This window comes from Pyrus communis, chromosome 12 (genome assembly GCF_963583255.1).
Source record: "Pyrus communis chromosome 12, drPyrComm1.1, whole genome shotgun sequence".
Taxonomy (NCBI): Eukaryota; Viridiplantae; Streptophyta; class Magnoliopsida; order Rosales; family Rosaceae; genus Pyrus; species Pyrus communis.
In genome coordinates this window covers 4,330,592-4,345,102 of record NC_084814.1, presented here as the reverse complement: position 1 = coordinate 4,345,102, position 14,511 = coordinate 4,330,592, and positions in this window count along the sequence as shown.

The following is a 14,511-nucleotide window of genomic DNA, read 5'->3' as shown; positions in this document are numbered from 1 at the left end:
TTTACAACCAAAAAAAAAAAAAGTAATTAAATATTTAGTTTTGCATACTAGTGAAATATATGTGGCATGAGTAAGAATATGTTGAAATGAGAAGATAAGTGAGAAGCTTGTGAGCACTCGCAGTCTGTTTTATGATGAGTTTAACAGTGGTGTTGCTTCAAGTGATGATGGTAATTCTTGTGAATTACTTTAGGGTTTTGGTTATTTTGGAGTATGTGGGGTTGAGTTCAGTTAAAACTTAATTTTAGTGATGATTTTTTGTGGCTTTTATTTTTATTTATATTTATTTTTTATGGGATTAATTAAGATTGAAACTTATGTAATGCGTGTCATGAAATGAGCGCGCTTTTCCTTGTGTTGAAGACACCAACTTTACTTGGTTCATTTCTTTAATTTTAATCCAACCATTCCCCATCTATATTTCCTTGACCCACAAGAACACTATTCCTACAACTCCTTTTCATTTTCTAGGTTTTTCTTACCCTTCCCTTTCTTTTCTTTTTTCCTTTAATCCACTCATTTTCCATTGGACTTTCTCTTTCTTTTACATGTAGGTGTAGCACCACCACTCCTCTTCAATTTACCTAGCTACTACGTTACTACCTAAGCCTTTTATCACAAAATAAACACTACTCCTACCCATATCAATCTCTAATCACAACCCACAAACGTTTAGCGGAAAATCTTGTTATTTATTGTTCATCGGGCGCAAATAGTGGATTGTCCTAGTAGTTAGGTTCTTTTTCTTCAACTCATTGCATTCTGATTTTAAACTTTCTCGCTTTTCTTATTATAAATTAGTATAAAATATCGCTAGTAATAAAAAAAAGAAAATAATTGTTTCATTGGAGAAAACACCATTATTATTTACTTAAGTTTCAGCCTGCAGCTACAACAATGCATGCATATGTGCGGTCACTTGTTGAGTGATGCAAGAACCTCTTTGTTTCTTTTTTCACTAATACATGTAATGAAATATTAATTTAGTTGGGAATGGTGGACACAAATATGGAACTTGTGCTTCCAACCATTCTATATTTTATTGATTCCATCTTTCAATTATTACCATAAAGGTTGAGCTAATAACGCACATAATGGAGGAAATAGTGATGGATACTTGTTAAAGGACAAAACAATTACCTAAATCATCAAACCAAGCATCACTCGGGTCGACTATTTCTACCTAATTACGTTTGCCATTTTGTATATATTGGGTGACCTCCATGTGGCTCTGTCCCTGTGCCTATGTGTGCCTTTTGTTTCTCGTCAATGTCCAATTTTTTTTATCTTATGCTTGAAATAAACATTACAGAAAGGTTCATCTAAGGATTTTATTACCTAGCAAGTCAAATCTTAATAAAGGAATTATTACATCCAGAAATACTAAACTAAAGACACGATTGAGGATAATAATGACCTAATTTAGCAAAAGCATCCGCCTCCATCCAAGCTGCTTAAGAGCTATATCTTCTGCCTGCAAAATCGTTGGAAAACCTATCGCAAATTACTAAACAAAATCGTTGGAAATCCTAGCTTATTGAAAAATGTGTGTAACCTGAAATGTGAAAATTATTTGGTATCTGTATTATAGTTAATATATATATATATATATATATATATATATTCCAAGGAATCTGGATTTCTTGTTTTATTGCTTGAAGCCTGCAAAATTCAGAGAGCTTCTTCTAACACTACTATCAAAATTGAATTTAACATAATTATTTGATGGAGGATTCCAACCGTATTCTTGTAATATTCTGTTTTTATTTTATTATTAGTTTTCTAATATTATGTTAAATAATGTTTAAGATTATCTGTATTTTGTTCAAATCCCGTATTTTCCAGTATCTAATTGTAGCATCTCAACCATGCATGATTTATGACATTGACATATATATTTCTTATGTCAATAGTAATTGTGATTAATCTGATAATGTTTTGTGCATATTATTAATTGCATCACTACTGGTTGAGCAACAGCAAAGTCTTGCAAACCAACCAAGACTACTACTTTTCTTTCCCTTGTATAATTATTTGTGCGAACAGATCGAGAGGGTGTTACATTTCATGCATATATATCTGACCCAATTTCTATGCTTGTGTTTTTTCCTTTCTTTCCTGGCATTTAGTACATACAAGCACATGGGTGCCGTCCACTGCTACCCAACACTTAATATAACAAAACATTTCGATATCTTCTATACAACTTTTCACTTCTTTTTTCAAGCTAAATTACAAACACGAAAAATAAACAAAATCAATTTCAATGTCCACAAATAATTTAAAGGGTGAAGAATATTGAAAGGCAAGGGCAGGCAGGTATATGATTTATGAATATGTCAGTGGGAGAGGTTTGATTGGTGAATGGTGGTAGTACTGTAATTTATGAGGGTTTACAGTAGGCATTGGAGGCACTGTGTTTTCTGGTGATGATATGTAATGGCAGTCACAAGAAGTGCAACAGATGGACGAGATAGAAGAGGGTAATGGGGAAGCAAGAAAAAGCAGGGTGTGGTGGAGTGGGGTGGTGATGGATGGTGGTGGTGGTGGTGGTGGGTCTTTTAGCATTTGCTGCTGCAGGAGAATCAAATCTCTACCACTGTCAATCCCAACCCTAACCCCTCCCTCCCTCATGCATTGTGGGCACAGCTTCAGAGCCCATGGCCCCATGCAAAGGATTCTGCTTTTTTCTTTTTATATTCTTTTTAGGAATTGTTATTGACACTTCAAAATTCTCACTCTACACTCCAAATTTTCTATATTTAGAAAGAAAAATACACTTGTGAGGAGTGTATAATAAGATTTTTGGAGTGCTAATAACACTTCCCTTTTTTTTATTTTTTTTATATAGTTAATAAGTACTGTCTTGATAAATCACACACACGCACACACATATATATTGTCACGGATTAATGGAAAATTAGGTGAGATCAAACAAAATATCTTTAGGGTTTTAAATCATTCGGTCCTTGGGCTTTAACTCATTCGTAAATAACTTGCAACCTTTACAAACGCATATAAAATATACAATTAGGGTTACGAAAATGTTACTCTTATCACAACTTTCAAATCATATTTGTATTCTCTCTAACAGAGATGACATCTACATTTGTTGGTGAGTTCTATCTCTATTAGAAAAGTGGCAAAAATATGGTATTTAAATTATAATAAACTAGCATATGGGCACACACAAAGTGTGTGTGAAATTTTTTTTATTTTTGTTTATGAAATAGAAGGAGAGTAGAAGAGACTGATAGAGAATGTGATAGTGGGAAAGTTTTTTTTTATTTTTATTTTTAAATTAGAGATATGTTAGGACTACATGTAAGTAAGACTTTGAAAAAAAAAAAATTTGGTTGTGTGAAATTACATTTCTGCCCATATTTCTTATTTATGTTTTGTTTCAATTAAAGGGTTAAACTTGTAATTTCATATGATTTTGGTTGACAATGAGTGCTTTATTAATTAGTAGAGATATAACATTACTCATAAGAAAAAATCGTAAATCACCAACGTAAATTGAAAAAGAATAATTTATTGAAATCATTTTTCCAATGTGAATACAAGTGGTCCATTTTGCAGTCTGGACACCGAGGCAAGATGTTCTCCATTGGATTCAAATTAAGAGCAATATTCTTAACACATTGACAAAAAATTAAATACAGGAACGAAAATTTTGAAAAAGAAAAGGAGGCTCAAGTTGCACACCATATGACTACATATGTAATGAATGTGAAGAATTTTTTTTTGTTTAAAAGAACAAAAAGTCATAAATAATAATAATAATAATAATAATAATCAGCGGTCCCCTAATCGAACGGACGAGAGCCTATCATCACATCATGCATGCATGCAGTCTGTAGTGATATGAATTTTGCCTTAGCTCGCACTCACAGGTTTCCATATAAATGTAAGAGCTACCAATCGAAGGCAGTCTCTGTTTTGCTACCTAATCTGACACACATCCTTAATTAAGGGGTACATCATCATCGCGGGACCAACTTTGAGAAATTATATAGTTTCGTTGGCCCATTTTGGTGCAGGGCATAATTATTTTGCAAGCTTGCGGTAAATATTTTTTGAAGCCTTTTGGTAAGGACTCTCTGTTTTATTGTGCAATTCAGAATTGAAACCCCACTTTCATCAGGTTGGCAACACAGTACACCAGATTAAATCATGCACTTAATGTTTTAGGTTTGATTTCACCCTTCTCATTTTCGAATATATCATGGAGAAACTAATAAAGTACGTAAGGATAATAAATGGACAGCCAAACGCAGGTGCCAAAACTCGGACAAAGCTTGACACAGAGTTCAACACATATTTTGCTTCGGGTGTTGCTTTCGGTCTTTCTACCAAGAGAAGGTTTGAGTGGAAGAGAGAACAAGCATGCCACTAGTAGAGGCTGCCAAGTGTTTGTTGAAGAACAATTGGATTTGTGCTGAAACACAATTTGGTTGATTGAAGAATTACTTAAGGTTTGTATAATCGTAGAGATTGAATATGATGAAAGTCCTGAGCTTGAAGGACTTTGACTCTATTTATAAGCAGTATGGAATGAGCAACCTTGATCATATTGCTAAACTGGAGCAGGGTAGATCATTATTTGGCGTTGATAGTGACTATAATTCTTGGTGGTGGCCTTCAACATTTTCATGAGGTGGTTCACACAATAGCGGTAGTGACATCAGCAAGTAAACCATTTAATTTATTATGGGTCATAAAACCTGAAATTAACCTTAAGCTCATTTAGAACTTATTTGTTCAAGTAGTTAACTTAGTAGTTAATCCCATAGTTAAACCATTAATTGTATTTACACAACTCCGTTGTATTCCTCCTCAATCTTGGGGTACGATCCACTAAGTTCTAATTAGCGAGGCAGTGAGAGATTAAAACTCTTACTAATCATTCATGAATTCAAACTAACTTTCAACTCTCTCTTTAATGAAGTTTAGTGATTGCTAATCTGGAGGGCTTCCACAAAGCATAAGTGACACCTAGTAGTATATCATGACTACCACGTAATCAAAAGAGGTGAAGAACCTATTCAGTTGGAATTACAATGCAATATAGTTCTTCTCTAAATCAATATTCTTGATTACATTTGTTTGGATGATAGTTTATTCTTGTCTACTATCCAATGTGATTCTCTTATCTATATGATTCCCGTGAATGTGATGTGGAACATACTTACTAAATCATATTCATGGTCTCTAGCCAAAAACTCTTGAATTATATCATAGATTATCCTGCTTCAGTGGTTTGAAGGTTATAGATCCCTTATTGTACACTCACATGCTTTTGTTCATAATCAGTGATCCTAACAATGTGAGGAGCAAACCATGAGGTTATGGCGAATCGACAAAGATAAAAAAATGTATCCACAAGACAACTATGGTGTCTCAAGTCAAAGAGCTACTTTGCATTTTCTCAACGAGTGAGTTCTCATATGACATGAGTATGAGAACTCCTGATTGATCGTCTTCAGTGAACTCATTCTCTATTAAGCACCTACATACTTACATGGTGTCTTTCATATCAATGACTTGAAACCCTTCACTCTATATTAAGAGAAGGCATAGTGTGTACTGATCTTTCTAGATTGTCAATGCCCTATTGGCAATCATATGAGGAACATTTATGATATGTGTATGAAAGAGAAAGGTCTCTTGAATAAACTCTTTGAATTACATTATCTTTATTACGTATTCTTTGGACTTATTGTTTTGACGTTTAACATTAAATGAGACAGCTTTAAACAATAATTTTGCCCCTATGTTAAACTAAATTAGTTTAGTATGTGAAATGTCCATAAAGCATCATGTCATGATTGGCCTTTAGAGCACATTTCCAATCGGTCTCTATGACGCGAGATGGCTTGAGTAAAAGAGAGAATACGCGTGCCACTGTTAGTTGCTACCAACAGACAATGTTTGTATTTGAGTGAGTATGAGGTTGAACGTAAACTGACTTCAGAACCAAATGATTGTGCACCAAGTGAGATGCTGGTTCTGCTAAGTCTATTTTGTGCCTCAAGTGAATGAGGACTTAAAATTCAATGTAACTTTGTGTGTATTTTCCTAAACTGTAAATAAAAGAGAAATGAAAACTAAAGTAGGAAAGGTCACATTGTTCACTTCGAAGGAAGGCTTTGAGATTGTAGTTGAAGAGGTGTTTCCAGAAAAGCAATAATTGGGTTTGTGCTGAAAAGCTGTTTGGCTGATTGAAGAATCACTCAAGGTTTGTATAATCATTGAGGTTGAATTTGACAAAGGTCTTGAGCTTGAAGGCCTCTAGCTTCATTTATAGGCAGTGGGAAAGTAGCAACCTCGATCATATTGCTGAGTTGGAGTAGGATAGATTGGTCATTTAGCGCTAACAGTGATTGTAATTCCTAGTTGGAGCTGCCTTCAGTTGTGTCTTGAAGCAATTCACATGATCGCGATAACGACATCAGCATGTTGGATCGCATACACTTAAGGACGTACCTGGGAAAGAACCGTATCCGAGCCTTCCGACAAGTTAGAGAGCAATGAGATGGTCATCCAAGCTTTGGCTTGGGCTTCGAAATTGGTGAGCCAAAATCTTGCGACTTTTGAGTAAATAAAAATGGATAGGCCTCATAGCATGCCTTATTTTTATTTATAACCCAAACACCAGATATAATTTTTTATATTTACAATACAATATTGGTTTGAAGAATTTAGAAGATATTTTTCTGCAGATAATTGATAAAAAGATGCTTAAGCAATTATCAGTATTCTTTGTTTCACTAAAGATTTAAAGAATTCTACAAGAAAATCACTTTAATAAAAGAGAAGATTGCTTTATAGCATGTACTCAATATACTGTATATGGTACATTATTGATATTTTGTTAATATTAGTTCCTATTAAAATTGATAATGATGAGTCGACCATTAATGTACATTGGTATTTGATACCCGCCCGTCATGCACTTTCTTTTACACAATTTGAGTAGAGCATAAAACTTCACCACCAAAAAAAATATAATTTTTTTTTGAAGTATGTGTTGTGTGCAGCTGATCACAAGTAACATGGTGATGTGCAACACATATATGGTAGTGCAGTACTCTTGACCTAAATTTCCATTTTGATTATTCTTTAAATTATGAGCTAGGATATCCACATATACGAGGGGATCGATCAATTCATGCACAGGTGGCCTGTACCGTAATATATGCACAAATATTGATCGATGTGAGTTTTTCAAGTCAAGTGGGGTTCAATTTCATGGCTCCATTTACGGGTCACACTTGAGGGAGGGTCATAACGCAAGGGTGAATTAGGTCCCATATATATCCCATGCATATGCTTTTTATTTTTTATAACACAATACTATATTTAAATTAAAATGTAAAAGATAAATTAGTATCGAATTCATTATTTACAAAAGCACACGTGTCGGAAATTATCACCTTCTCCCTGGCAAGCTAGGCGAGACTCTGACAGGTGTTAATTAACATGCGTGGGAGTTTAACATTGCAGCTGTGAATCCAGGTGAGATTGGTACGAAGGAGGAATGACACTAATGAACTCAAAACCTGCATCCACATCTTGAAGAATATAACAAAACAGAATACTTAGGCTGCTTTCATAACTATTTGGTTGTTGCAAATGAATCAAATGAATGTCGTTTTAGGCTGTTGCAAATCATATACTTAACCCTACTTAAAAATAATCCGAGATGATGTCGGTGTTTGTTCTTGGGTGCTCCAATTTCGCCTTTGCCTGTCAAAGCCCTATAAATTTCTATGTTGGGGATTTATTGAGGAACATATATTATCTTTTGTATTACGAATAGCATGAGAATATTCCAAAAAATAAACTTATCAAATAAATATTAAAGTTCATTTCATGTGATTTAGAACCAGAGACCGACTGAATCACTGTATGGAGGAAATTGTTTAGACTAAGTAATATCACGAATAAGCTTACAAAGATATTCACGACAGGACACGCGGTGATATAAGCCCTTGTGTATGTCATATGCATGGATGCGGCTATGATATTTTGAACCTTTCTCTGTTCTCCAACTTTGCCTAAATATATTAAAAAAATATAATAAAAATGATGATGAAGATGCTTACAGAAGCAAATAAGAAAATACAAGGTGAGAAAAGAAGAAAAATGTAAAAAAATAAAAATATGGGTGAATGAATTGAAGAATTGAAGAAGATCATAATTCTCAATTTCCAGTTATTAGATAAAATGAATTGAATAAGATCAATAGACAAAGACTAATAAAATTATATGAGAAGTAAAAAAAAATACGAATTATGCTGCCCAAACAATATATACGAACCTAATCATCTCAACTTTACTTACTTGTACTTATTGTGATATGTGAATTAGAAATATTGTCATGATATATGTAGTGTGCACGGTTTAAAAGCATTGTAGCAAGTAGCAAATAGACATATATGAATTTTATCGTCGAATTCAACATTAAACTAATCTGTAACAGGTAATTAAAATATCATATAAAATTGATCTGAGTAGTTTGATACTCATTGTCGGCCAACACCAAGGGTTTAATTAATTAAAAAAACACATAGGATTAGGGATGAGCAGCTAGAAGTAATCAATCTGATTTGTTGTCCACTTTCTAAATGGTTATTGGGAAGCCAACAATTAGAGAACTGTGTCATGCATGCATAAGTATACTTATATGATAAAACAAGAATATACGCCTTGAGCAATACGTATAAAGAAAGCGATTTGGTGGTAATATAATGTGTGATGATGATCTAACACGACCACGATGCTAAACCAACTATTATGAGGTTATGACTCATGGGTTGTAGCTACCTTTTCATTTTTTCTAACCACTCAAGCACGAGGCAAGACCCATGAAACTTCCCTTTTGAATTGGCCTTTGTCCACACTAGGAAGCAAAATATATTTGTCCCACACTAATCAAAACCCTTATATATATGAATTCTTTTTTAGCTTTCATCAAATTGATTTCACTTTCATGGGGACCATGGAGATAGCAAGGTAAGCAAGGATTGATGATGAGGGGAATATGTAATGCCATGGGCTGGAATTCATTGAAATTATTTTGCGTAGTCGTAATTGGCACCATTGATATATATTGACCTTAAATGCAAACAAGAGAAGCCTCTCATTCCTTTCAAGGGTGCCAATGGAATATAATTACTTCAACTAACTTGCTTCCCTCTTTCTAAGCTCTCTTTATTTGGAATGCTAGCCTTTCTCTCGTAAGGATAGCTAGAGAAATGCATTGTCCCTTTCAAACCCTAATTCCCGATATCTATATATCTAGCGACCATTTATTTTGGATTCTTCAACTCAATTGAGAAACGAAACATCCAACTTGTTTTCTTTCTTGAAACTTTACATGTCACTTTGATTAATATCGAATTGGTTACATTTTGTTTCAAACTGCCTAGGACCCGTCTAAGTAATGTTTTACGAAACATTTTTTAATAATTATGTAAATGCAAAAGATAAATAGAACTTTGCATTTTAATGATACGAAAATGTGTTAATTTGGTAACTTGATGCAATAATTATTTTTGAGAAATAAATCATTGAAAATGTATCTACACCGATTTCTAAAATAAAAAAAATAAAAAAATCATATTTGGTGGTAAAGGGGGTCATGAGCAATGAGAACTATATAGGTATAGGGTTTGGTTTTAATTACGGTTATTTACGTCTTTTCACACGTTAAAAAATGGTGCAATATTTCTCGAGTATTCTATTAGTTTGATAATGTGGTATACATGTGGATTTCAGATATCCAATTTTAAAAATGTGCGAAGGGATAAATTCTTATATATGGGTGTGAGGAACACAAATGACGTGGTGTATTGTTTTATGTGTTATAATACGGGGACGGCATGTTTGATATATCCTAGTTCTAATTTGTATTAATAAAACAATCTCATATTATAATTTGAGTGGAATGGTAAAGTCATGTGGTAGTGTTCTAAGTACATTGAAAAGATCACTTTGTGTTCAGTGAGAGATTGTGGATCATGTGTCCTGCCGCATAATCAAATTGATGAAAAATCTCAGGGACGATCCAGTCATGCACATTTTGTTAGATTCAAAGACCTTAATTAACAAGTTTTCAACACAGAAACTAAATCTAAATTACGATGCAAATTATGAACCGATGCCAAATTTTAATAAAAAAAATTAGTCACTCTTTTCGAAAACTCATTGTGCATCGCTCTCACACCGAGTCACACCTTCTCTTGCGCTTGGAAAACCCAAATGCATTAATGCCGTTCACGCGTTAGACACACATGCACTAACAAAGAACCAAGAATCATGCATGGTTCTCACATCTTTTATCTCTCTTGGTAGAATCCAACAAAGCTTGCAAACAAACAATAGTCACTCACAAGAATTGGCATATTTTTCCTTTGGGAAGTTGCATGTGAAAAGTACCAAAACATATTGCAAAGTTACACTCTGACAAGTGTGAAATAGACATTCACTAAATACAATATAGAGTTTTAGCTTGATGTTGGAGAGGGAATATTCAAGCAAAGCAAATGGGTTATCCTTCTTTTTCTCTTGTTTGTTTTCCATGATTACTGTTGAGGTGCTCTTTAACAGATAGGTTTTTTTCCCCAAAGGTTTTTGGCCTCATTGGAGTACGTGTAGATTCAATTTTCTCAAGTCCTTATCAAAATGGGGTAACAAGACTAAATGTCTGGTTTAGGCCATTTTCTGACCAAGCCCTTCTTTCAACGTAGACGAGATGAAATTTAAACATACGCAACACCAACCATCTTGAATTATTAATATCTATGCGATGCAATTAAGTTACGTGGAATTCAAACGCTTTTCCTTAATTATTTAACAAATCAAACATGAGTAACACTACACTTATCACATAGGATAACATGACAACATTTTTTTTGTTGGAAGCATATGTGAATTTGCTTAATCGTCATTTTAACTGCAAGTCCCTTGCGAATTAGCAAAATATTATGTATTTATAAATTAAAACCATATAATCGCCGGATCCTTTCTTTGAAGTGGTGAAGGAAATCAATAGTACTCAATTTCCTTTCTTTCAGCGTGAACTTGAGTTGTGTAAATTTACGTCTGCAACTACAAAATCAAAGCTTCAGTTTTCTATATACTTAGCATGTATGCAGATAAACGTATAAATGGTGTTTATAGTCTTTGAGTTTTGCACGACTAGGTAACTAAGCTAGGGAAATGTGGGAGGGTTGGTCGGTGTTGGGAATGCTAGGTGGTAGACTGCTTCGTTGCAGAAAAGAAGTTTGCCAGTTCTTTATCTTGTATTTTGTCTTATATATTTTGGTTGTTGGTTCAATGTTTGAAGTTGAACTTTTGCAAAAGTTGAGCTCAATTCTCTATCCCAACAGTTGCAATGACTAAAGTAAGCTCACCAAAAGAGAGACAACTATTAATCTTGGAATTCATTCATAATAATAATCATCATAGATTACTTACTGTATATAATTTCCTTTTCAGTAAATCACTAATTCCGTAACATTTTGTAAACCTTAACTTAACTTGGGTTTGGAAATTATCAATTGAATTTTGTCTGCTCACATCCCTTGAAGAAGACGGTTCTTCTGCAATATATATGCATAATCTAATCTCTATAATTTTGGTGTATTCAACTCAATGAAATGGCACATTTTCTTAAACTTAGGATAAGCCATAGTGATTGGAACATGTTTACTTAATGGTTTGGGGAGGACAAGAATTGCACAGCTGCATGCAGTATTAGTAGGGACCATGTGAGGCAAGGCAGGCAGGCACCAATTCTGGATTAGGATCATTATTTTATTAATATATTATTATAATTGTTATTATTCATAAGGACTTAGCATCATCTCCGCAGGCATGCCTAATAACTAACACAAATATGTCATTATTTTGTGTCAATTTCATGCCACAGAAACAACTAATGCTTTGTCATATTATCTGTCCATGAATAAAATGACTGGGTTTTTATGGAAACATGTGGCCTCAGCTAGCCAACATGGTCCAAAACATAACACATCTTGGTTCTTGGACTCAACTGCATGCCTAACTATATATTTTACCTCCTTAATTCAATGCCGTACAATAAACAATAAGTTAAATAAATAAAAAATATTCCGGTCATATTGTGAAACGATACTAATGCATGACAGTTCTCAATATCGTTAATTTTGTTAAATTTATGATTAATATGATTATTGAACTCAACCAAAAAAATTACAAAAATTTACCAATAAAACTCTCGTCGTATATATATGTGCATACACATGTTACTGATCAAAATTTTCTCAATTCCATTTTGTATAAGTGAGTCATCTATATTGACCAATTTTTCTTCCATGGTATGTACCACTGACATTAAGTGGCCCAAAAAATTAAAAGGTTTTAGATCTTATATGTAATAATCTAGTGAATCTTGCAACGGTTACATCTTGTATAAAACTAGTATCATTGAGTAGGACGTATCATTATAACCCGACTCTTACATTGACACCTAATATTTTTACCGTCTCCATCTAAGTTGAAACAAGATTTGGACATCTTGATTTTTGACATAACCTTAACCAACATCAATACATGATGTAGGAGTCATTAAGTGAGTTTCTATGTTGAGCAAATTAAAAATAGCGCACAAAGCCCATGTGGTGGTGTGTGAGTTGACAAGGCAAAACATGAGCAGTTCGAGCACAGTTTAAAACACATAAACCAGTGGCACTGGAATCGCATCAATCAAAAGCTCCAACAGTGTACAACCACTCCACAATTATAGAGAAACCATGATTCTTGACTGCACATATACACATACATAGATGAAGACGACTTTATGAAAAGTGGAATATATATAGCATGTACCAAACAATTTTACAGTAAAGATGCTTCCTTCTTGTTCTTGGCATGGGCTTTGGTGATAGTCACTTAGAATAATGTACTACATATATATATATATATATATATTTATATGCTTCTTTTTAAAAACAATTTTACAGTAAAGATGCTTCCTTCTGTTTATTAATCTTACAATTTTTAATGTAAGCGATATTAAGAAAAACAGAAATCGAACCTAAAAATTTCGGGTGAATATGCTCTTAATTAATCACCAATCTTTATCACCAACATAATCATGGTTCCTCAGTCCTCACCGTGTGGCCTAAATTAAATACACCGATTTGATCTCAATCACAAAGGGATCCAGATGGAAAGCATACATGTGTGAATGAAAGAGTTATTTGAAATGATCTTTCTTGTCCAAAGAATCAATATCTTAAGTGAGAGGCATGCATGTTGGATGGGATATTGTCAAGTAAAGTTTGACTATTATCAGAGGGGGAAGTCATACGTATATACCTGACGAAAAAAACATTTTAAAAATTGGATTGCTTTAATCATCGATGCAATTAACTTTGCCCACTTCATGTGAAGGAGGTTTTCTTAATTGATTAATTTATTTTACATATGTGCAAGTATGTACAACCATTTTGAAAACTTGAATGATTTCTGCTTTTTATTGTCAAGATCCTCCTTGGCATCATCTCTCAACTCCAATTTTGTTCTTTTTATAACATAACATTTTAGTCTATTGCCTTCTTTTCAGGTGGCTAATAATTTAGTGTAAATATGATTAATTTAGTGAATCTAGTTTAGATCAATGAGAAAAAGAATAATTAATCATGATTAATTATATATATTAAGATGAACAGGTTGAAGAGCACTGGCTATGATAATGGGGTTGATAAAAATGCAAAAACAGAAGGGGGGAAAAAAGTTGATGTTGAGATGATGGAGTAGAGCCATTGAAATTGAAAGCATGATGCAATGACAGCCTTGTTTCAAGGAAAGATGGGCAACAAAGTTTGATGATACATGATATCCACCAACAAAGTAGTAGTTGTGGGTTGAGGCAAGTATATAAATGAAGAAGAATAAAGCAAGAAAAAAAGCACTAGGGCATTCAGAAAAACCTAACCTACAAAGCTAAATGCGTCTCCAATCCAACAACTGAATTGCTTTATGTGAAAATTTCAGAAGATGGGATTTCTCTGTCATAATTGTATGTCCCTTTAGAACCCATTTGCGATTTCTTTTTCGTGAGGTCACCTGCAAACCATTCAAACTAATTAGACTTTGATTCCAAGACAAACAATGACAATGAGAAAAGGATACATTAATTGTGTTGTGTGTGTCATGCCTCACATTCTAAATTTGACTTGGTTAATGAATCTGGATGCCTGTTTCAATTCCGGTCCTATTTCATGATATTGTATTGGGTCTAATTCAACTACATCTTGCGGTACAAAATTCAAAAAGGAATTAAGATCGGTTTGTTTGGTTTTGCCCAATATGTCTTTGTGTTAGAGTTGTACCCTAAAAGCCAATTTTGTAATAGTGGATATTATGTAACTAATTTCATTTTAATTAATTAAAAATAGGATAAGATTAATTCATTCATGAGTTTTGGCCTTATATTTATATAAATAATATACTATG